Raw genomic sequence first — 24,378 nt, forward strand, 5'->3', positions numbered from 1 at the left:
CTGATGCATCAGAAGGTGCGAGGCCCTTGCTAAATTCTGTGCACAGACTTTGAGATCTATACTTTAGACTGTATCTAAACCTGCTCCAACATGGACTGACATTCTGGCCTACTTTCAGCCGATGCGACTTGTCTGTCGCTGAACAGTCGCTTTTTATGTATTCAGCACCTATGTATAATGTTGTAAAAATGCTCTAGAAGCTAAAGTCGCAGAAATGTCACACATATTTGGCCTGCAACTTTCTGTGCGACAAATTCAGACAGGAAAAATCAGTATAAATCCTTAGAAAATTATCCCCCAGTGTCTCCATCTGCTGGCGGTATTGAATAAGCATTGCTGCACTGATGGGGTATGCATTAGACGAAAAAAAAGAAGAAAAAGAAGAATAATACGCCCAGAAAAGAGGCGAAAAGGAGAAAAACGTAAAAAAACGTGAAAAAAAAGTAAGAGGAAGAGAAGGGAAAAAAAGGTGGAAATGGGTTTAAAAGTGATTTCGGCGGAGAATATATATATATATATATATATATATATATATATATATATATATATACGCGCACACACACACATATATATAAACGTATTCTCCGTTGAGATATTGCAGCCGCTGCTGTGTCCAGGCCCAGGAGCCTTAGCACTGTGCTGTGATGTCACTCAATACCACTGACATCACTAGGTGTAAACAACATCTCTCCTTTGCTGTGTATGTGACTATGGAGCTGTTTGGTGATGTCGTCTATTATGGCCTTCATAGAAGCAACAGGAGATTGTTGCATCCATCTAGAACCCTCAGAACTACAGTGCTATGATGTCACTCACTTCCACAGGCCTTGCAGAGTGTAAACAACAACAACCCAGCTTTGTTGTGTATGTAACCATAGGGATTTGTGATGTCACCTAGAACCTTCACAGCAGCGACAGCTTTATGAGGAGCATCAGCACTGCTCTGCCTGAGCAGAACCATCACCGCCATAGGTTGTCAAATAACCCGGATTTAACCCACACAGGTAAGTCCAATGGGGTGCAGGCATGTCCTCTATGCTTACAGCTTCCCGTGGGTGTTGGTTTGATACCGTTTGGGGACAGCCAAGGAGGCATCTGCAGGCAACAAAGGTAGGTGTGTGCTTGTGTGTGTGTTTCCTATGCAGATCCTAAGCCCAGTGTCACATGCAAGTAGGAGGAGTAAGAAGGGTTCCTGGCAAATCCGGGTTATGGATTGCATTTAAAAAGGCCCCGTGGGAGTGCAATGGGCCCCTGTCTTGCTGCTTAGCAATAATGGTATGGGTTTAGGTTCTGCTGTGTGTACTGGTGGTTGACTGCCCCCCAGCCCAGAGTGTGCATGGAAAATTGTCTGGCAGCCTCCCTGACAGCAAGCAGTGATAGTGCCCATGAAGGGGACCTTGTTGGGCCCGCCCCTTTCACGGTTATCGCTTCTCGGCCTTTTGGCTAAGATCAAGTGTAGTATCTGTTCTTATCAGTTTAATATCTGATACGTCCCCTATCTGGGGACCATATATTAAATGGATTTTTGAGAACGGGGGCCGATTTCGAAGCTTGCTTCCGTCGCCCTATGCATTGACCCGATATGGCAGTATCTTCGGGTACAGTGCACCACCCCCTTACAGGGTTAAAAAGAAAGATTCCTACTTTCATTGCTACCTGCTTGCTGGCTAGCCAGCTAGCCAGCCCTGTGGGCCTTGCTGCTGCAGCCAAAAAACAAAAGGTGGTGCTGCTGCTGCTGCTTCTGCTGCTTCTGCTTGTGTCTGGCCGCTGTTGGAGCGTCCAGGCACAGGACTTCTGCTGCTGCTGACTAAATGGCCTCCTTAATTGGATCATTTGAGTAGCCAGCACACCTGTGCAGGTAGGGCATGACATGATAGGCAGCTGCCTTGATAGCGGGTGGGTGCTGAATGTTCCTAATTGACAAAATAAGATTAATGCTTATGAAGAAATATAAAATCTCATCCCTTCCCCAATATCGCGCCACACCCCTACCCCTTAATTCCCTGGTTGAACTTGATGGACATATGTCTTTTTTCGACCGTACTAACTATGTAACTATGTAACATAACATGGGGGGGGGGGGGGGGTCTCCTGGCTGTTCACACAGGTGTGTCATTGCTGTACATTGACCATGCATTGCTTCTGTGGTATTGCAAAGGCAAAGACAAATGCTTCCAGCCATCCATTGCACTAATGGATTGGTCATCAGCTGGCTGTCTATGTCCCGCATCAATATAGACCAAAGTACAGAGGGTTAGGCTATGCTATTGTGCACCTACCTGATGCATCAGAAGGTGCGAGGCCCTTGCTAAATTCTGTGCACAGACTTTGAGATCTATACTTTAGACTGTATCTAAACCTGCTCCAACATGGACTGACATTCTGGCCTACTTTCAGCCGATGCGACTTGTCTGTCGCTGAACAGTCGCTTTTTATGTATTCAGCACCTATGTATAATGTTGTAAAAATGCTCTAGAAGCTAAAGTCGCAGAAATGTCACACATATTTGGCCTGCAACTTTCTGTGCGACAAATTCAGACAGGAAAAATCAGTATAAATCCTTAGAAAATTATCCCCCAGTGTCTCCATCTGCTGGCGGTATTAAATAAGCATTGCTGCACTGATGGCGTATGCATTAGACGAAAAAAAAGAAGAAAAAGAAGAATAATACGCCCAGAAAAGAGGCGAAAAGGAGAAAAACGTAAAAAAACGTGAAAAAAAAGTAAGAGGAAGAGAAGGGAAAAAAAGGTGGAAATGGGTTTAAAAGTGATTTCGGCGGAGAATATATATATATATATATATATATATATATATATATATATATATATACGCGCACACACACACATATATATAAACGTATTCTCCGTTGAGATATTGCAGCCGCTGCTGTGTCCAGGCCCAGGAGCCTTAGCACTGTGCTGTGATGTCACTCAATACCACTGACATCACTAGGTGTAAACAACATCTCTCCTTTGCTGTGTATGTGACTATGGAGCTGTTTGGTGATGTCGTCTATTATGGCCTTCATAGAAGCAACAGGAGATTGTTGCATCCATCTAGAACCCTCAGAACTACAGTGCTATGATGTCACTCACTTCCACAGGCCTTGCAGAGTGTAAACAACAACAACCCAGCTTTGTTGTGTATGTAACCATAGGGATTTGTGATGTCACCTAGAACCTTCACAGCAGCGACAGCTTTATGAGGAGCATCAGCACTGCTCTGCCTGAGCAGAACCATCACCGCCATAGGTTGTCAAATAACCCGGATTTAACCCACACAGGTAAGTCCAATGGGGTGCAGGCATGTCCTCTATGCTTACAGCTTCCCGTGGGTGTTGGTTTGATACCGTTTGGGGACAGCCAAGGAGGCATCTGCAGGCAACAAAGGTAGGTGTGTGCTTGTGTGTGTGTTTCCTATGCAGATCCTAAGCCCAGTGTCACATGCAAGTAGGAGGAGTAAGAAGGGTTCCTGGCAAATCCGGGTTATGGATTGCATTTAAAAAGGCCCCGTGGGAGTGCAATGGGCCCCTGTCTTGCTGCTTAGCAATAATGGTATGGGTTTAGGTTCTGCTGTGTGTACTGGTGGTTGACTGCCCCCCAGCCCAGAGTGTGCATGGAAAATTGTCTGGCAGCCTCCCTGACAGCAAGCAGTGATAGTGCCCATGAAGGGGACCTTGTTGGGCCCGCCCCTTTCACGGTTATCGCTTCTCGGCCTTTTGGCTAAGATCAAGTGTAGTATCTGTTCTTATCAGTTTAATATCTGATACGTCCCCTATCTGGGGACCATATATTAAATGGATTTTTGAGAACGGGGGCCGATTTCGAAGCTTGCTTCCGTCGCCCTATGCATTGACCCGATATGGCAGTATCTTCGGGTACAGTGCACCACCCCCTTACAGGGTTAAAAAGAAAGATTCCTACTTTCATTGCTACCTGCTTGCTGGCTAGCCAGCTAGCCAGCCCTGTGGGCCTTGCTGCTGCAGCCAAAAAACAAAAGGTGGTGCTGCTGCTGCTGCTTCTGCTGCTTCTGCTTGTGTCTGGCCGCTGTTGGAGCGTCCAGGCACAGGACTTCTGCTGCTGCTGACTAAATGGCCTCCTTAATTGGATCATTTGAGTAGCCAGCACACCTGTGCAGGTAGGGCATGACATGATAGGCAGCTGCCTTGATAGCGGGTGGGTGCTGAATGTTCCTAATTGACAAAATAAGATTAATGCTTATGAAGAAATATAAAATCTCATCCCTTCCCCAATATCGCGCCACACCCCTACCCCTTAATTCCCTGGTTGAACTTGATGGACATATGTCTTTTTTCGACCGTACTAACTATGTAACTATGTAACATAACATGGGGGGGGTCTCCTGGCTGTTCACACAGGTGTGTCATTGCTGTACATTGACCATGCATTGCTTCTGTGGTATTGCAAAGGCAAAGACAAATGCTTCCAGCCATCCATTGCACTAATGGATTGGTCATCAGCTGGCTGTCTATGTCCCGCATCAATATAGACCAAAGTACAGAGGGTTAGGCTATGCTATTGTGCACCTACCTGATGCATCAGAAGGTGCGAGGCCCTTGCTAAATTCTGTGCACAGACTTTGAGATCTATACTTTAGACTGTATCTAAACCTGCTCCAACATGGACTGACATTCTGGCCTACTTTCAGCCGATGCGACTTGTCTGTCGCTGAACAGTCGCTTTTTATGTATTCAGCACCTATGTATAATGTTGTAAAAATGCTCTAGAAGCTAAAGTCGCAGAAATGTCACACATATTTGGCCTGCAACTTTCTGTGCGACAAATTCAGACAGGAAAAATCAGTATAAATCCTTAGAAAATTATCCCCCAGTGTCTCCATCTGCTGGCGGTATTGAATAAGCATTGCTGCACTGATGGGGTATGCATTAGACGAAAAAAAAGAAGAAAAAGAAGAATAATACGCCCAGAAAAGAGGCGAAAAGGAGAAAAACGTAAAAAAACGTGAAAAAAAAGTAAGAGGAAGAGAAGGGAAAAAAAGGTGGAAATGGGTTTAAAAGTGATTTCGGCGGAGAAATATATATATATATATATATATATTATATATATATATATACGCGCACACACACACATATATATAAACGTATTCTCCGTTGAGATATTGCAGCCGCTGCTGTGTCCAGGCCCAGGAGCCTTAGCACTGTGCTGTGATGTCACTCAATACCACTGACATCACTAGGTGTAAACAACATCTCTCCTTTGCTGTGTATGTGACTATGGAGCTGTTTGGTGATGTCGTCTATTATGGCCTTCATAGAAGCAACAGGAGATTGTTGCATCCATCTAGAACCCTCAGAACTACAGTGCTATGATGTCACTCACTTCCACAGGCCTTGCAGAGTGTAAACAACAACAACCCAGCTTTGTTGTGTATGTAACCATAGGGATTTGTGATGTCACCTAGAACCTTCACAGCAGCGACAGCTTTATGAGGAGCATCAGCACTGCTCTGCCTGAGCAGAACCATCACCGCCATAGGTTGTCAAATAACCCGGATTTAACCCACACAGGTAAGTCCAATGGGGTGCAGGCATGTCCTCTATGCTTACAGCTTCCCGTGGGTGTTGGTTTGATACCGTTTGGGGACAGCCAAGGAGGCATCTGCAGGCAACAAAGGTAGGTGTGTGCTTGTGTGTGTGTTTCCTATGCAGATCCTAAGCCCAGTGTCACATGCAAGTAGGAGGAGTAAGAAGGGTTCCTGGCAAATCCGGGTTATGGATTGCATTTAAAAAGGCCCCGTGGGAGTGCAATGGGCCCCTGTCTTGCTGCTTAGCAATAATGGTATGGGTTTAGGTTCTGCTGTGTGTACTGGTGGTTGACTGCCCCCCAGCCCAGAGTGTGCATGGAAAATTGTCTGGCAGCCTCCCTGACAGCAAGCAGTGATAGTGCCCATGAAGGGGACCTTGTTGGGCCCGCCCCTTTCACGGTTATCGCTTCTCGGCCTTTTGGCTAATATCAAGTGTAGTATCTGTTCTTATCAGTTTAATATCTGATACGTCCCCTATCTGGGGACCATATATTAAATGGATTTTTGAGAACGGGGGCCGATTTCGAAGCTTGCTTCCGTCGCCCTATGCATTGACCCGATATGGCAGTATCTTCGGGTACAGTGCACCACCCCCTTACAGGGTTAAAAAGAAAGATTCCTACTTTCATTGCTACCTGCTTGCTGGCTAGCCAGCTAGCCAGCCCTGTGGGCCTTGCTGCTGCAGCCAAAAAACAAAAGGTGGTGCTGCTGCTGCTGCTTCTGCTGCTTCTGCTTGTGTCTGGCCGCTGTTGGAGCGTCCAGGCACAGGACTTCTGCTGCTGCTGACTAAATGGCCTCCTTAATTGGATCATTTGAGTAGCCAGCACACCTGTGCAGGTAGGGCATGACATGATAGGCAGCTGCCTTGATAGCGGGTGGGTGCTGAATGTTCCTAATTGACAAAATAAGATTAATGCTTATGAAGAAATATAAAATCTCATCCCTTCCCCAATATCGCGCCACACCCCTACCCCTTAATTCCCTGGTTGAACTTGATGGACATATGTCTTTTTTCGACCGTACTAACTATGTAACTATGTAACATAACATGGGGGGGGGGGGGGGGGGGGGTCTCCTGGCTGTTCACACAGGTGTGTCATTGCTGTACATTGACCATGCATTGCTTCTGTGGTATTGCAAAGGCAAAGACAAATGCTTCCAGCCATCCATTGCACTAATGGATTGGTCATCAGCTGGCTGTCTATGTCCCGCATCAATATAGACCAAAGTACAGAGGGTTAGGCTATGCTATTGTGCACCTACCTGATGCATCAGAAGGTGCGAGGCCCTTGCTAAATTCTGTGCACAGACTTTGAGATCTATACTTTAGACTGTATCTAAACCTGCTCCAACATGGACTGACATTCTGGCCTACTTTCAGCCGATGCGACTTGTCTGTCGCTGAACAGTCGCTTTTTATGTATTCAGCACCTATGTATAATGTTGTAAAAATGCTCTAGAAGCTAAAGTCGCAGAAATGTCACACATATTTGGCCTGCAACTTTCTGTGCGACAAATTCAGACAGGAAAAATCAGTATAAATCCTTAGAAAATTATCCCCCAGTGTCTCCATCTGCTGGCGGTATTGAATAAGCATTGCTGCACTGATGGGGTATGCATTAGACGAAAAAAAAGAAGAAAAAGAAGAATAATACGCCCAGAAAAGAGGCGAAAAGGAGAAAAACGTAAAAAAACGTGAAAAAAAAGTAAGAGGAAGAGAAGGGAAAAAAAGGTGGAAATGGGTTTAAAAGTGATTTCGGCGGAGAAATATATATATATATATATATATATATATATATATATATATATACGCGCACACACACACATATATATAAACGTATTCTCCGTTGAGATATTGCAGCCGCTGCTGTGTCCAGGCCCAGGAGCCTTAGCACTGTGCTGTGATGTCACTCAATACCACTGACATCACTAGGTGTAAACAACATCTCTCCTTTGCTGTGTATGTGACTATGGAGCTGTTTGGTGATGTCGTCTATTATGGCCTTCATAGAAGCAACAGGAGATTGTTGCATCCATCTAGAACCCTCAGAACTACAGTGCTATGATGTCACTCACTTCCACAGGCCTTGCAGAGTGTAAACAACAACAACCCAGCTTTGTTGTGTATGTAACCATAGGGATTTGTGATGTCACCTAGAACCTTCACAGCAGCGACAGCTTTATGAGGAGCATCAGCACTGCTCTGCCTGAGCAGAACCATCACCGCCATAGGTTGTCAAATAACCCGGATTTAACCCACACAGGTAAGTCCAATGGGGTGCAGGCATGTCCTCTATGCTTACAGCTTCCCGTGGGTGTTGGTTTGATACCGTTTGGGGACAGCCAAGGAGGCATCTGCAGGCAACAAAGGTAGGTGTGTGCTTGTGTGTGTGTTTCCTATGCAGATCCTAAGCCCAGTGTCACATGCAAGTAGGAGGAGTAAGAAGGGTTCCTGGCAAATCCGGGTTATGGATTGCATTTAAAAAGGCCCCGTGGGAGTGCAATGGGCCCCTGTCTTGCTGCTTAGCAATAATGGTATGGGTTTAGGTTCTGCTGTGTGTACTGGTGGTTGACTGCCCCCCAGCCCAGAGTGTGCATGGAAAATTGTCTGGCAGCCTCCCTGACAGCAAGCAGTGATAGTGCCCATGAAGGGGACCTTGTTGGGCCCGCCCCTTTCACGGTTATCGCTTCTCGGCCTTTTGGCTAAGATCAAGTGTAGTATCTGTTCTTATCAGTTTAATATCTGATACGTCCCCTATCTGGGGACCATATATTAAATGGATTTTTGAGAACGGGGGCCGATTTCGAAGCTTGCTTCCGTCGCCCTATGCATTGACCCGATATGGCAGTATCTTCGGGTACAGTGCACCACCCCCTTACAGGGTTAAAAAGAAAGATTCCTACTTTCATTGCTACCTGCTTGCTGGCTAGCCAGCTAGCCAGCCCTGTGGGCCTTGCTGCTGCAGCCAAAAAACAAAAGGTGGTGCTGCTGCTGCTGCTTCTGCTGCTTCTGCTTGTGTCTGGCCGCTGTTGGAGCGTCCAGGCACAGGACTTCTGCTGCTGCTGACTAAATGGCCTCCTTAATTGGATCATTTGAGTAGCCAGCACACCTGTGCAGGTAGGGCATGACATGATAGGCAGCTGCCTTGATAGCGGGTGGGTGCTGAATGTTCCTAATTGACAAAATAAGATTAATGCTTATGAAGAAATATAAAATCTCATCCCTTCCCCAATATCGCGCCACACCCCTACCCCTTAATTCCCTGGTTGAACTTGATGGACATATGTCTTTTTTCGACCGTACTAACTATGTAACTATGTAACATAACATGGGGGGGGGGGGGGGGGGGTCTCCTGGCTGTTCACACAGGTGTGTCATTGCTGTACATTGACCATGCATTGCTTCTGTGGTATTGCAAAGGCAAAGACAAATGCTTCCAGACATCCATTGCACTAATGGATTGGTCATCAGCTGGCTGTCTATGTCCCGCATCAATATAGACCAAAGTACAGAGGGTTAGGCTATGCTATTGTGCACCTACCTGATGCATCAGAAGGTGCGAGGCCCTTGCTAAATTCTGTGCACAGACTTTGAGATCTATACTTTAGACTGTATCTAAACCTGCTCCAACATGGACTGACATTCTGGCCTACTTTCAGCCGATGCGACTTGTCTGTCGCTGAACAGTCGCTTTTTATGTATTCAGCACCTATGTATAATGTTGTAAAAATGCTCTAGAAGCTAAAGTCGCAGAAATGTCACACATATTTGGCCTGCAACTTTCTGTGCGACAAATTCAGACAGGAAAAATCAGTATAAATCCTTAGAAAATTATCCCCCAGTGTCTCCATCTGCTGGCGGTATTAAATAAGCATTGCTGCACTGATGGCGTATGCATTAGACGAAAAAAAAGAAGAAAAAGAAGAATAATACGCCCAGAAAAGAGGCGAAAAGGAGAAAAACGTAAAAAAACGTGAAAAAAAAGTAAGAGGAAGAGAAGGGAAAAAAAGGTGGAAATGGGTTTAAAAGTGATTTCGGCGGAGATATATATATATATATATATATATATATATATATATATATATATATATATATACGCGCACACACACACATATATATAAACGTATTCTCCGTTGAGATATTGCAGCCGCTGCTGTGTCCAGGCCCAGGAGCCTTAGCACTGTGCTGTGATGTCACTCAATACCACTGACATCACTAGGTGTAAACAACATCTCTCCTTTGCTGTGTATGTGACTATGGAGCTGTTTGGTGATGTCGTCTATTATGGCCTTCATAGAAGCAACAGGAGATTGTTGCATCCATCTAGAACCCTCAGAACTACAGTGCTATGATGTCACTCACTTCCACAGGCCTTGCAGAGTGTAAACAACAACAACCCAGCTTTGTTGTGTATGTAACCATAGGGATTTGTGATGTCACCTAGAACCTTCACAGCAGCGACAGCTTTATGAGGAGCATCAGCACTGCTCTGCCTGAGCAGAACCATCACCGCCATAGGTTGTCAAATAACCCGGATTTAACCCACACAGGTAAGTCCAATGGGGTGCAGGCATGTCCTCTATGCTTACAGCTTCCCGTGGGTGTTGGTTTGATACCGTTTGGGGACAGCCAAGGAGGCATCTGCAGGCAACAAAGGTAGGTGTGTGCTTGTGTGTGTGTTTCCTATGCAGATCCTAAGCCCAGTGTCACATGCAAGTAGGAGGAGTAAGAAGGGTTCCTGGCAAATCCGGGTTATGGATTGCATTTAAAAAGGCCCCGTGGGAGTGCAATGGGCCCCTGTCTTGCTGCTTAGCAATAATGGTATGGGTTTAGGTTCTGCTGTGTGTACTGGTGGTTGACTGCCCCCCAGCCCAGAGTGTGCATGGAAAATTGAATGGCAGCCTCCCTGACAGCAAGCAGTGATAGTGCCCATGAAGGGGACCTTGTTGGGCCCGCCCCTTTCACGGTTATCGCTTCTCGGCCTTTTGGCTAAGATCAAGTGTAGTATCTGTTCTTATCAGTTTAATATCTGATACGTCCCCTATCTGGGGACCATATATTAAATGGATTTTTGAGAACGGGGGCCGATTTCGAAGCTTGCTTCCGTCGCCCTATGCATTGACCCGATATGGCAGTATCTTCGGGTACAGTGCACCACCCCCTTACAGGGTTAAAAAGAAAGATTCCTACTTTCATTGCTACCTGCTTGCTGGCTAGCCAGCTAGCCAGCCCTGTGGGCCTTGCTGCTGCAGCCAAAAAACAAAAGGTGGTGCTGCTGCTGCTGCTTCTGCTGCTTCTGCTTGTGTCTGGCCGCTGTTGGAGCGTCCAGGCACAGGACTTCTGCTGCTGCTGACTAAATGGCCTCCTTAATTGGATCATTTGAGTAGCCAGCACACCTGTGCAGGTAGGGCATGACATGATAGGCAGCTGCCTTGATAGCGGGTGGGTGCTGAATGTTCCTAATTGACAAAATAAGATTAATGCTTATGAAGAAATATAAAATCTCATCCCTTCCCCAATATCGCGCCACACCCCTACCCCTTAATTCCCTGGTTGAACTTGATGGACATATGTCTTTTTTCGACCGTACTAACTATGTAACTATGTAACATAACATGGGGGGGGGGGGGGGGGGGGGTCTCCTGGCTGTTCACACAGGTGTGTCATTGCTGTACATTGACCATGCATTGCTTCTGTGGTATTGCAAAGGCAAAGCCAAATGCTTCCAGCCATCCATTGCACTAATGGATTGGTCATCAGCTGGCTGTCTATGTCCCGCATCAATATAGACCAAAGTACAGAGGGTTAGGCTATGCTATTGTGCACCTACCTGATGCATCAGAAGGTGCGAGGCCCTTGCTAAATTCTGTGCACAGACTTTGAGATCTATACTTTAGACTGTATCTAAACCTGCTCCAACATGGACTGACATTCTGGCCTACTTTCAGCCGATGCGACTTGTCTGTCGCTGAACAGTCGCTTTTTATGTATTCAGCACCTATGTATAATGTTGTAAAAATTCTCTAGAAGCTAAAGTCGCAGAAATGTCACACATATTTGGCCTGCAACTTTCTGTGCGACAAATTCAGACAGGAAAAATCAGTATAAATCCTTAGAAAATTATCCCCCAGTGTCTCCATCTGCTGGCGGTATTGAATAAGCATTGCTGCACTGATGGGGTATGCATTAGACGAAAAAAAAGAAGAAAAAGAAGAATAATACGCCCAGAAAAGAGGCGAAAAGGAGAAAAACGTAAAAAAACTTGAAAAAAAAGTAAGAGGAAGAGAAGGGAAAAAAAGGTGGAAATGGGTTTAAAAGTGATTTCGGCGGAGAAATATATATATATATATATATATATATATATATACGCGCACACACACACATATATATAAACGTATTCTCCGTTGAGATATTGCAGCCGCTGCTGTGTCCAGGCCCAGGAGCCTTAGCACTGTGCTGTGATGTCACTCAATACCACTGACATCACTAGGTGTAAACAACATCTCTCCTTTGCTGTGTATGTGACTATGGAGCTGTTTGGTGATGTCGTCTATTATGGCCTTCATAGAAGCAACAGGAGATTGTTGCATCCATCTAGAACCCTCAGAACTACAGTGCTATGATGTCACTCACTTCCACAGGCCTTGCAGAGTGTAAACAACAACAACCCAGCTTTGTTGTGTATGTAACCATAGGGATTTGTGATGTCACCTAGAACCTTCACAGCAGCGACAGCTTTATGAGGAGCATCAGCACTGCTCTGCCTGAGCAGAACCATCACCGCCATAGGTTGTCAAATAACCCGGATTTAACCCACACAGGTAAGTCCAATGGGGTGCAGGCATGTCCTCTATGCTTACAGCTTCCCGTGGGTGTTGGTTTGATACCGTTTGGGGACAGCCAAGGAGGCATCTGCAGGCAACAAAGGTAGGTGTGTGCTTGTGTGTGTGTTTCCTATGCAGATCCTAAGCCCAGTGTCACATGCAAGTAGGAGGAGTAAGAAGGGTTCCTGGCAAATCCGGGTTATGGATTGCATTTAAAAAGGCCCCGTGGGAGTGCAATGGGCCCCTGTCTTGCTGCTTAGCAATAATGGTATGGGTTTAGGTTCTGCTGTGTGTACTGGTGGTTGACTGCCCCCCAGCCCAGAGTGTGCATGGAAAATTGTCTGGCAGCCTCCCTGACAGCAAGCAGTGATAGTGCCCATGAAGGGGACCTTGTTGGGCCCGCCCCTTTCACGGTTATCGCTTCTTGGCCTTTTGGCTAAGATCAAGTGTAGTATCTGTTCTTATCAGTTTAATATCTGATACGTCCCCTATCTGGGGACCATATATTAAATGGATTTTTGAGAACGGGGGCCGATTTCGAAGCTTGCTTCCGTCGCCCTATGCATTGACCCGATATGGCAGTATCTTCGGGTACAGTGCACCACCCCCTTACAGGGTTAAAAAGAAAGATTCCTACTTTCATTGCTACCTGCTTGCTGGCTAGCCAGCTAGCCAGCCCTGTGGGCCTTGCTGCTGCAGCCAAAAAACAAAAGGTGGTGCTGCTGCTGCTGCTTCTGCTGCTTCTGCTTGTGTCTGGCCGCTGTTGGAGCGTCCAGGCACAGGACTTCTGCTGCTGCTGACTAAATGGCCTCCTTAATTGGATCATTTGAGTAGCCAGCACACCTGTGCAGGTAGGGCATGACATGATAGGCAGCTGCCTTGATAGCGGGTGGGTGCTGAATGTTCCTAATTGACAAAATAAGATTAATGCTTATGAAGAAATATAAAATCTCATCCCTTCCCCAATATCGCGCCACACCCCTACCCCTTAATTCCCTGGTTGAACTTGATGGACATATGTCTTTTTTCGACCGTACTAACTATGTAACTATGTAACATAACATGGGGGGGGGGGGGGGGGTCTCCTGGCTGTTCACACAGGTGTGTCATTGCTGTACATTGACCATGCATTGCTTCTGTGGTATTGCAAAGGCAAAGACAAATGCTTCCAGCCATCCATTGCACTAATGGATTGGTCATCAGCTGGCTGTCTATGTCCCGCATCAATATAGACCAAAGTACAGAGGGTTAGGCTATGCTATTGTGCACCTACCTGATGCATCAGAAGGTGCGAGGCCCTTGCTAAATTCTGTGCACAGACTTTGAGATCTATACTTTAGACTGTATCTAAACCTGCTCCAACATGGACTGACATTCTGGCCTACTTTCAGCCGATGCGACTTGTCTGTCGCTGAACAGTCGCTTTTTATGTATTCAGCACCTATGTATAATGTTGTAAAAATGCTCTAGAAGCTAAAGTCGCAGAAATGTCACACATATTTGGCCTGCAACTTTCTGTGCGACAAATTCAGACAGGAAAAATCAGTATAAATCCTTAGAAAATTATCCCCCAGTGTCTCCATCTGCTGGCGGTATTGAATAAGCATTGCTGCACTGATGGGGTATGCATTAGACGAAAAAAAAGAAGAAAAAGAAGAATAATACGCCCAGAAAAGAGGCGAAAAGGAGAAAAACGTAAAAAAACGTGAAAAAAAAGTAAGAGGAAGAGAAGGGAATAAAAGGTGGAAATGGGTTTAAAAGTGATTTCGGCGGAGAAATATATATATATATATATATATATATATATATATACGCGCACACACACACATATATATAAACGTATTCTCCGTTGAGATATTGCAGCCGCTGCTGTGTCCAGGCCCAGGAGCCTTAGCACTGTGCTGTGATGTCACTCAATACCACTGACATCACTAGGTGTAAACAACATCTCTCCTTTGCTGTGTATGTGACTATGGAGCTGTTTGGTGATGTCGTCTATTATGGCCTTCATAGAAGCAACAGGAGATTGTTGCATCCATCTAGAACCCTCAGAACTACAGTGCTATGATGTCACTCACTTCCACAGGCCTTGCAGAGTGTAAACAACAACAACCCAGCTTTGTTGTGTATGTAACCATAGGGATTTGTGATGTCACCTAGAACCTTCACAGCAGCGACAGCTTTATGAGGAGCATCAGCACTGCTCTGCCTGAGCAGAACCATCACCGCCATAGGTTGTCAAATAACCCGGATTTAACCCACACAGGTAAGTCCAATGGGGTACAGGCATGTCCTCTATGCTTACAGCTTCCCGTGGGTGTTGGTTTGATACCGTTTGGGGACAGCCAAGGAGGCATCTGCAGGCAACAAAGGTAGGTGTGTGCTTGTGTGTGTGTTTCCTATGCAGATCCTAAGCCCAGTGTCACATGCAAGTAGGAGGAGTAAGAAGGGTTCCTGGCAAATCCGGGTTATGGATTGCATTTAAAAAGGCCCCGTGGGAGTGCAATGGGCCCCTGTCTTGCTGCTTAGCAATAATGGTATGGGTTTAGGTTCTGCTGTGTGTACTGGTGGTTGACTGCCCCCCAGCCCAGAGTGTGCATGGAAAATTGTCTGGCAGCCTCCCTGACAGCAAGCAGTGATAGTGCCCATGAAGGGGACCTTGTTGGGCCCGCCCCTTTCACGGTTATCGCTTCTCGGCCTTTTGGCTAAGATCAAGTGTAGTATCTGTTCTTATCAGTTTAATATCTGATACGTCCCCTATCTGGGGACCATATATTAAATGGATTTTTGAGAACGGGGGCCGATTTCGAAGCTTGCTTCCGTCGCCCTATGCATTGACCCGATATGGCAGTATCTTCGGGTACAGTGCACCACCCCCTTACAGGGTTAAAAAGAAAGATTCCTACTTTCATTGCTACCTGCTTGCTGGCTAGCCAGCTAGCCAGCCCTGTGGGCCTTGCTGCTGCAGCCAAAAAACAAAAGGTGGTGCTGCTGCTGCTGCTTCTGCTGCTTCTGCTTGTGTCTGGCCGCTGTTGGAGCGTCCAGGCACAGGACTTCTGCTGCTGCTGACTAAATGGCCTCCTTAATTGGATCATTTGAGTAGCCAGCACACCTGTGCAGGTAGGGCATGACATGATAGGCAGCTGCCTTGATAGCGGGTGGGTGCTGAATGTTCCTAATTGACAAAATAAGATTAATGCTTATGAAGAAATATAAAATCTCATCCCTTCCCCAATATCGCGCCACACCCCTACCCCTTAATTCCCTGGTTGAACTTGATGGACATATGTCTTTTTTCGACCGTACTAACTATGTAACTATGTAACATAACATGGGGGGGGGGGGGGGTCTCCTGGCTGTTCACACAGGTGTGTCATTGCTGTACATTGACCATGCATTGCTTCTGTGGTATTGCAAAGGCAAAGACAAATGCTTCCAGCCATCCATTGCACTAATGGATTGGTCATCAGCTGGCTGTCTATGTCCCGCATCAATATAGACCAAAGTACAGAGGGTTAGGCTATGCTATTGTGCACCTACCTGATGCATCAGAAGGTGCGAGGCCCTTGCTAAATTCTGTGCACAGACTTTGAGATCTATACTTTAGACTGTATCTAAACCTGCTCCAACATGGACTGACATTCTGGCCTACTTTCAGCCGATGCGACTTGTCTGTCGCTGAACAGTCGCTTTTTATGTATTCAGCACCTATGTATAATGTTGTAAAAATGCTCTAGAAGCTAAAGTCGCAGAAATGTCACACATATTTGGCCTGCAACTTTCTGTGCGACAAATTCAGACAGGAAAAATCAGTATAAATCCTTAGAAAATTATCCCCCAGTGTCTCCATCTGCTGGCGGTATTGAATAAGCATTGCTGCACTGATGGGGTATGCATTAGACGAAAAAAAAGAAGAAAAAGAAGAATAATACGCCCAGAAAAGAGGCGAAAAGGAGAAAAACGTAAAAAAACGTGAAAAAAAAGTAAGAGGAAGAGAAGGGAAAAAAAGGTGGAAATGGGTTTAAAAGTGATTTCGGCGGAGAAATATATATATATATATATATATATATATATATATATATATATATATATATATACGCGCACACACACACATATATATAAACGTATTCTCCGTTGAGATATTGCAGCCGCTGCTGTGTCCAGGCCCAGGAGCCTTAGCACTGTGCTGTGATGTCACTCAATACCACTGACATCACTAGGTGTAAACAACATCTCTCCTTTGCTGTGTATGTGACTATGGAGCTGTTTGGTGATGTCGTCTATTATGGCCTTCATAGAAGCAACAGGAGATTGTTGCATCCATCTAGAACCCTCAGAACTACAGTGCTATGATGTCACTCACTTCCACAGGCCTTGCAGAGTGTAAACAACAACAACCCAGCTTTGTTGTGTATGTAACCATAGGGATTTGTGATGTCACCTAGAACCTTCACAGCAGCGACAGCTTTATCAGGAGCATCAGCACTGCTCTGCCTGAGCAGAACCATCACCGCCATAGGTTGTCAAATAACCCGGATTTAACCCACACAGGTAAGTCCAATGGGGTGCAGGCATGTCCTCTATGCTTACAGCTTCCCGTGGGTGTTGGTTTGATACCGTTTGGGGACAGCCAAGGAGGCATCTGCAGGCAACAAAGGTAGGTGTGTGCTTGTGTGTGTGTTTCCTATGCAGATCCTAAGCCCAGTGTCACATGCAAGTAGGAGGAGTAAGAAGGGTTCCTGGCAAATCCGGGTTATGGATTGCATTTAAAAAGGCCCCGTGGGAGTGCAATGGGCCCCTGTCTTGCTGCTTAGCAATAATGGTATGGGTTTAGGTTCTGCTGTGTGTACTGGTGGTTGACTGCCCCCCAGCCCAGAGTGTGCATGGAAAATTGTCTGGCAGCCTCCCTGACAGCAAGCAGTGATAGTGCCCATGAAGGGGACCTTGTTGGGCCCGCCCCTTTCACGGTTATCGCTTCTCGGCCTTTTGGCTAAGATCAAGTGTAGTATCTGTTCTTATCAGTTTAATATCTGATACGTCCCCTATCTGGGGACCATATATTAAATGGATTTTTGAGAACGGGGGCCGATTTCGAAGCTTGCTTCCGTCGCCCTATGCATTGACCCGATATGGCAGTATCTTCGGGTACAGTGCACCACCCCCTTACAGGGTTAAAAAGAAAGATTCCTACTTTCATTGCTACCTGCTTGCTGGCTAGCCAGCTAGCCAGCCCTGTGGGCCTTGCTGCTGCAGCCAAAAAACAAAAGGTGGTGCTGCTGCTGCTGCTTCTGCTGCTTCTGCTTGTGTCTGGCCGCTGTTGGAGCGTCCAGGCACAGGACTTCTGCTGCTGCTGACTAAATGGCCTCCTTAATTGGATCATTTGAGTAGCCAGCACACCTGTGCAGGTAGGGCATGACATGATAGGCAGCTGCCTTGATAGCGGGTGGGTGCTGAATGTTCCTAATTGACAAAATAAGATTAATGCTTATGAAGAAATATAAAATCTCATCCCTTCCCCAATATCGCGCCACACCCCTACCCCTTAATTCCCTGGTTGAACTTGATGGACATATGTCTTTTTTCGACCGTACTAACTATGTAACTATGTAACATAACATGGGGGGGGGGGGGTCTCCTGGCTGTTCACACAGGTGTGTCATTGCTGTACATTGACCATGCATTGCTTCTGTGGTATTGCAAAGGCAAAGACAAATGCTTCCAGCCATCCATTGCACTAATGGATTGGTCATCAGCTGGCTGTCTATGTCCCGCATCAATATAGACCAAAGTACAGAGGGTTAGGCTATGCTATTGTGCACCTACCTGATGCATCAGAAGGTGCGAGGCCCTTGCTAAATTCTGTGCACAGACTTTGAGATCTATACTTTAGACTGTATCTAAACCTGCTCCAACATGGACTGACATTCTGGCCTACTTTCAGCCGATGCGACTTGTCTGTCGCTGAACAGTCGCTTTTTATGTATTCAGCACCTATGTATAATGTTGTAAAAATGCTCTAGAAGCTAAAGTCGCAGAAATGTCACACATATTTGGCCTGCAACTTTCTGTGCGACAAATTCAGACAGGAAAAATCAGTATAAATCCTTAGAAAATTATCCCCCAGTGTCTCCATCTGCTGGCGGTATTGAATAAGCATTGCTGCACTGATGGGGTATGCATTAGACGGAAAAAAAGAAGAAAAAGAAGAATAATACGCCCAGAAAAGAGGCGAAAAGGAGAAAAACGTAAAAAAACGTGAAAAAAAAGTAAGAGGAAGAGAAGGGAAAAAAAGGTGGAAATGGGTTTAAAAGTGATTTCGGCGGAGAAATATATATATATATATATATATATATATATATATATATATATACGCGCACACACACACATATATATAAACGTATTCTCCGTTGAGATATTGCAGCCGCTGCTGTGTCCAGGCCCAGGAGCCTTAGCACTGTGCTGTGATGTCACTCAATACCACTGACATCACTAGGTGTAAACAACATCTCTCCTTTGCTGTGTATGTGACTATGGAGCTGTTTGGTGATGTCGTCTATTATGGCCTTCATAGAAGCAACAGGAGATTGTTGCATCCATCTAGAACCCTCAGAACTACAGTGCTATGATGTCACTCACTTCCACAGGCCTTGCAGAGTGTAAACAACAACAACCCAGCTTTGTTGTGTATGTAACCATAGGGATTTGTGATGTCACCTAGAACCTTCACAGCAGCGACAGCTTTATGAGGAGCATCAGCACTGCTCTGCCTGAGCAGAACCATCACCGCCATAGGTTGTCAAATAACCCGGATTTAACCCACACAGGTAAGTCCAATGGGGTGCAGGCATGTCCTCTATGCTTACAGCTTCCCGTGGGTGTTGGTTTGATACCGTTTGGGGACAGCCAAGGAGGCATCTGCAGGCAACAAAGGTAGGTGTGTGCTTGTGTGTGTGTTTCCTATGCAGATCCTAAGCCCAGTGTCACATGCAAGTAGGAGGAGTAAGAAGGGTTCCTGGCAAATCCGGGTTATGGATTGCATTTAAAAAGGCCCCGTGGGAGTGCAATGGGCCCCTGTCTTGCTGCTTAGCAATAATGGTATGGGTTTAGGTTCTGCTGTGTGTACTGGTGGTTGACTGCCCCCCAGCCCAGAGTGTGCATGGAAAATTGTCTGGCAGCCTCCCTGACAGCAAGCAGTGATAGTGCCCATGAAGGGGACCTTGTTGGGCCCGCCCCTTTCACGGTTATCGCTTCTCGGCCTTTTGGCTAAGATCAAGTGTAGTATCTGTTCTTATCAGTTTAATATCTGATACGTCCCCTATCTGGGGACCATATATTAAATGGATTTTTGAGAACGGGGGCCGATTTCGAAGCTTGCTTCCGTCGCCCTATGCATTGACCCGATATGGCAGTATCTTCGGGTACAGTGCACCACCCCCTTACAGGGTTAAAAAGAAAGATTCCTACTTTCATTGCTACCTGCTTGCTGGCTAGCCAGCTAGCCAGCCCTGTGGGCCTTGCTGCTGCAGCCAAAAAACAAAAGGTGGTGCTGCTGCTGCTGCTTCTGCTTCTGCTGCTTCTGCTTGTGTCTGGCCGCTGTTGGAGCGTCCAGGCACAGGACTTCTGCTGCTGCTGACTAAATGGCCTCCTTAATTGGATCATTTGAGTAGCCAGCACACCTGTGCAGGTAGGGCATGACATGATAGGCAGCTGCCTTGATAGCGGGTGGGTGCTGAATGTTCCTAATTGACAAAATAAGATTAATGCTTATGAAGAAATATAAAATCTCATCCCTTCCCCAATATCGCGCCACACCCCTACCCCTTAATTCCCTGGTTGAACTTGATGGACATATGTCTTTTTTCGACCGTACTAACTATGTAACTATGTAACATAACATGGGGGGGGGGGGGGGGGGGGGTCTCCTGGCTGTTCACACAGGTGTGTCATTGCTGTACATTGACCATGCATTGCTTCTGTGGTATTGCAAAGGCAAAGACAAATGCTTCCAGCCATCCATTGCACTAATGGATTGGTCATCAGCTGGCTGTCTATGTCCCGCATCAATATAGACCAAAGTACAGAGGGTTAGGCTATGCTATTGTGCACCTACCTGATGCATCAGAAGGTGCGAGGCCCTTGCTAAATTCTGTGCACAGACTTTGAGATCTATACTTTAGACTGTATCTAAACCTGCTCCAACATGGACTGACATTCTGGCCTACTTTCAGCCGATGCGACTTGTCTGTCGCTGAACAGTCGCTTTTTATGTATTCAGCACCTATGTATAATGTTGTAAAAATGCTCTAGAAGCTAAAGTCGCAGAAATGTCACACATATTTGGCCTGCAACTTTCTGTGCGACAAATTCAGACAGGAAAAATCAGTATAAATCCTTAGAAAATTATCCCCCAGTGTCTCCATCTGCTGGCGGTATTGAATAAGCATTGCTGCACTGATGGGGTATGCATTAGACGAAAAAAAAGAAGAAAAAGAAGAATAATACGCCCAGAAAAGAGGCGAAAAGGAGAAAAACGTAAAAAAACGTGAAAAAAAAGTAAGAGGAAGAGAAGGGAAAAAAAGGTGGAAATGGGTTTAAAAGTGATTTCGGCGGAGAAATATATATATATATATATATATATATATATATATATATATATATACGCGCACACACACACATATATATAAACGTATTCTCCGTTGAGATATTGCAGCCGCTGCTGTGTCCAGGCCCAGGAGCCTTAGCACTGTGCTGTGATGTCACTCAATACCACTGACATCACTAGGTGTAAACAACATCTCTCCTTTGCTGTGTATGTGACTATGGAGCTGTTTGGTGATGTCGTCTATTATGGCCTTCATAGAAGCAACAGGAGATTGTTGCATCCATCTAGAACCCTCAGAACTACAGTGCTATGATGTCACTCACTTCCACAGGCCTTGCAGAGTGTAAACAACAACAACCCAGCTTTGTTGTGTATGTAACCATAGGGATTTGTGATGTCACCTAGAACCTTCACAGCAGCGACAGCTTTATGAGGAGCATCAGCACTGCTCTGCCTGAGCAGAACCATCACCGCCATAGGTTGTCAAATAACCCGGATTTAACCCACACAGGTAAGTCCAATGGGGTGCAGGCATGTCCTCTATGCTTACAGCTTCCCGTGGGTGTTGGTTTGATACCGTTTGGGGACAGCCAAGGAGGCATCTGCAGGCAACAAAGGTAGGTGTGTGCTTGTGTGTGTGTTTCCTATGCAGATCCTAAGCCCAGTGTCACATGCAAGTAGGAGGAGTAAGAAGGGTTCCTGGCAAATCCGGGTTATGGATTGCATTTAAAAAGGCCCCGTGGGAGTGCAATGGGCCCCTGTCTTGCTGCTTAGCAATAATGGTATGGGTTTAGGTTCTGCTGTGTGTACTGGTGGTTGACTGCCCCCCAGCCCAGAGTGTGCATGGAAAATTGTCTGGCAGCCTCCCTGACAGCAAGCAGTGATAGTGCCCATGAAGGGGACCTTGTTGGGCCCGCCCCTTTCACGGTTATCGCTTCTCGGCCTTTTGGCTAAGATCAAGTGTAGTATCTGTTCTTATCAGTTTAATATCTGATACGTCCCCTATCTGGGGACCATATATTAAATGGATTTTTGAGAACGGGGGCCGATTTCGAAGCTTGCTTCCGTCGCCCTATGCATTGACCCGATATGGCAGTATCTTCGGGTACAGTGCACCACCCCCTTACAGGGTTAAAAAGAAAGATTCCTACTTTCATTGCTACCTGCTTGCTGGCTAGCCAGCTAGCCAGCCCTGTGGGCCTTGCTGCTGCAGCCAAAAAACAAAAGGTGGTGCTGCTGCTGCTGCTTCTGCTGCTTCTGCTTGTGTCTGGCCGCTGTTGGAGCGTCCAGGCACAGGACTTCTGCTGCTGCTGACTAAATGGCCTCCTTAATTGGATCATTTGAGTAGCCAGCACACCTGTGCAGGTAGGGCATGACATGATAGGCAGCTGCCTTGATAGCGGGTGGGTGCTGAATGTTCCTAATTGACAAAATAAGATTAATGCTTATGAAGAAATATAAAATCTCATCCCTTCCCCAATATCGCGCCACACCCCTACCCCTTAATTCCCTGGTTGAACTTGATGGACATATGTCTTTTTTCGACCGTACTAACTATGTAACTATGTAACATAACATGGGGGGGGGGGGGTCTCCTGGCTGTTCACACAGGTGTGTCATTGCTGTACATTGACCATGCATTGCTTCTGTGGTATTGCAAAGGCAAAGACAAATGCTTCCAGCCATCCATTGCACTAATGGATTGGTCATCAGCTGGCTGTCTATGTCCCGCATCAATATAGACCAAAGTACAGAGGGTTAGGCTATGCTATTGTGCACCTACCTGATGCATCAGAAGGTGCGAGGCCCTTGCTAAATTCTGTGCACAGACTTTGAGATCTATACTTTAGACTGTATCTAAACCTGCTCCAACATGGACTGACATTCTGGCCTACTTTCAGCCGATGCGACTTGTCTGTCGCTGAACAGTCGCTTTTTATGTATTCAGCACCTATGTATAATGTTGTAAAAATGCTCTAGAAGCTAAAGTCGCAGAAATGTCACACATATTTGGCCTGCAACTTTCTGTGCGACAAATTCAGACAGGAAAAATCAGTATAAATCCTTAGAAAATTATCCCCCAGTGTCTCCATCTGCTGGCGGTATTGAATAAGCATTGCTGCACTGATGGGGTATGCATTAGACGGAAAAAAAGAAGAAAAAGAAGAATAATACGCCCAGAAAAGAGGCGAAAAGGAGAAAAACGTAAAAAAACGTGAAAAAAAAGTAAGAGGAAGAGAAGGGAAAAAAAGGTGGAAATGGGTTTAAAAGTGATTTCGGCGGAGATATATATATATATATATATATATATATATATATATACGCGCACACACACACATATATATAAACGTATTCTCCGTTGAGATATTGCAGCCGCTGCTGTGTCCAGGCCCAGGAGCCTTAGCACTGTGCTGTGATGTCACTCAATACCACTGACATCACTAGGTGTAAACAACATCTCTCCTTTGCTGTGTATGTGACTATGGAGCTGTTTGGTGATGTCGTCTATTATGGCCTTCATAGAAGCAACAGGAGATTGTTGCATCCATCTAGAACCCTCAGAACTACAGTGCTATGATGTCACTCACTTCCACAGGCCTTGCAGAGTGTAAACAACAACAACCCAGCTTTGTTGTGTATGTAACCATAGGGATTTGTGATGTCACCTAGAACCTTCACAGCAGCGACAGCTTTATGAGGAGCATCAGCACTGCTCTGCCTGAGCAGAACCATCACCGCCATAGGTTGTCAAATAACCCGGATTTAACCCACACAGGTAAGTCCAATGGGGTGCAGGCATGTCCTCTATGCTTACAGCTTCCCGTGGGTGTTGGTTTGATACCGTTTGGGGACAGCCAAGGAGGCATCTGCAGGCAACAAAGGTAGGTGTGTGCTTGTGTGTGTGTTTCCTATGCAGATCCTAAGCCCAGTGTCACATGCAAGTAGGAGGAGTAAGAAGGGTTCCTGGCAAATCCGGGTTATGGATTGCATTTAAAAAGGCCCCGTGGGAGTGCAATGGGCCCCTGTCTTGCTGCTTAGCAATAATGGTATGGGTTTAGGTTCTGCTGTGTGTACTGGTGGTTGACTGCCCCCCAGCCCAGAGTGTGCATGGAAAATTGTCTGGCAGCCTCCCTGACAGCAAGCAGTGATAGTGCCCATGAAGGGGACCTTGTTGGGCCCGCCCCTTTCACGGTTATCGCTTCTCGGCCTTTTGGCTAAGATCAAGTGTAGTATCTGTTCTTATCAGTTTAATATCTGATACGTCCCCTATCTGGGGACCATATATTAAATGGATTTTTGAGAACGGGGGCCGATTTCGAAGCTTGCTTCCGTCGCCCTATGCATTGACCCGATATGGCAGTATCTTCGGGTACAGTGCACCACCC

At 46.0% G+C, this 24,378-nt stretch overlaps 11 non-coding genes across 11 annotated transcripts; all 11 read left to right on the plus strand.

The window, feature by feature from the left end:
* Positions 1-1,423: 1,423 nt before the first annotated feature.
* LOC130343691 (U2 spliceosomal RNA) lies at positions 1,424-1,614 on the plus strand. Its single transcript, XR_008882968.1, has one exon. It is a non-coding gene; the product is annotated as a U2 spliceosomal RNA (small nuclear RNA).
* A 2,088-nt stretch (positions 1,615-3,702) lies between these two features.
* Positions 3,703-3,893, plus strand: LOC130343692 (U2 spliceosomal RNA). Its single transcript, XR_008882969.1, has one exon. It is a non-coding gene; the product is annotated as a U2 spliceosomal RNA (small nuclear RNA).
* A 2,074-nt stretch (positions 3,894-5,967) lies between these two features.
* LOC130343660 (U2 spliceosomal RNA) lies at positions 5,968-6,158 on the plus strand. The gene has a single exon (XR_008882941.1). It is a non-coding gene; the product is annotated as a U2 spliceosomal RNA (small nuclear RNA).
* A 2,090-nt stretch (positions 6,159-8,248) lies between these two features.
* On the plus strand, positions 8,249-8,439 carry LOC130343693 (U2 spliceosomal RNA). Its single transcript, XR_008882970.1, has one exon. It is a non-coding gene; the product is annotated as a U2 spliceosomal RNA (small nuclear RNA).
* Positions 8,440-10,535: 2,096 nt separating this feature from the next.
* On the plus strand, positions 10,536-10,726 carry LOC130343694 (U2 spliceosomal RNA). The gene has a single exon (XR_008882971.1). It is a non-coding gene; the product is annotated as a U2 spliceosomal RNA (small nuclear RNA).
* Positions 10,727-12,806: 2,080 nt separating this feature from the next.
* Positions 12,807-12,997, plus strand: LOC130343654 (U2 spliceosomal RNA). Its single transcript, XR_008882936.1, has one exon. It is a non-coding gene; the product is annotated as a U2 spliceosomal RNA (small nuclear RNA).
* A 2,078-nt stretch (positions 12,998-15,075) lies between these two features.
* Positions 15,076-15,266, plus strand: LOC130343695 (U2 spliceosomal RNA). The gene has a single exon (XR_008882972.1). It is a non-coding gene; the product is annotated as a U2 spliceosomal RNA (small nuclear RNA).
* Positions 15,267-17,360: 2,094 nt separating this feature from the next.
* Positions 17,361-17,551, plus strand: LOC130343697 (U2 spliceosomal RNA). Its single transcript, XR_008882973.1, has one exon. It is a non-coding gene; the product is annotated as a U2 spliceosomal RNA (small nuclear RNA).
* A 2,082-nt stretch (positions 17,552-19,633) lies between these two features.
* Positions 19,634-19,824, plus strand: LOC130343698 (U2 spliceosomal RNA). The gene has a single exon (XR_008882974.1). It is a non-coding gene; the product is annotated as a U2 spliceosomal RNA (small nuclear RNA).
* A 2,098-nt stretch (positions 19,825-21,922) lies between these two features.
* Positions 21,923-22,113, plus strand: LOC130343700 (U2 spliceosomal RNA). The gene has a single exon (XR_008882976.1). It is a non-coding gene; the product is annotated as a U2 spliceosomal RNA (small nuclear RNA).
* A 2,074-nt stretch (positions 22,114-24,187) lies between these two features.
* LOC130343701 (U2 spliceosomal RNA) lies at positions 24,188-24,378 on the plus strand. Its single transcript, XR_008882977.1, has one exon. It is a non-coding gene; the product is annotated as a U2 spliceosomal RNA (small nuclear RNA).

Source organism: Hyla sarda, unplaced genomic scaffold (assembly GCF_029499605.1).
Source record: "Hyla sarda isolate aHylSar1 unplaced genomic scaffold, aHylSar1.hap1 scaffold_688, whole genome shotgun sequence".
Classification (NCBI taxonomy): domain Eukaryota; kingdom Metazoa; phylum Chordata; class Amphibia; order Anura; family Hylidae; genus Hyla; species Hyla sarda.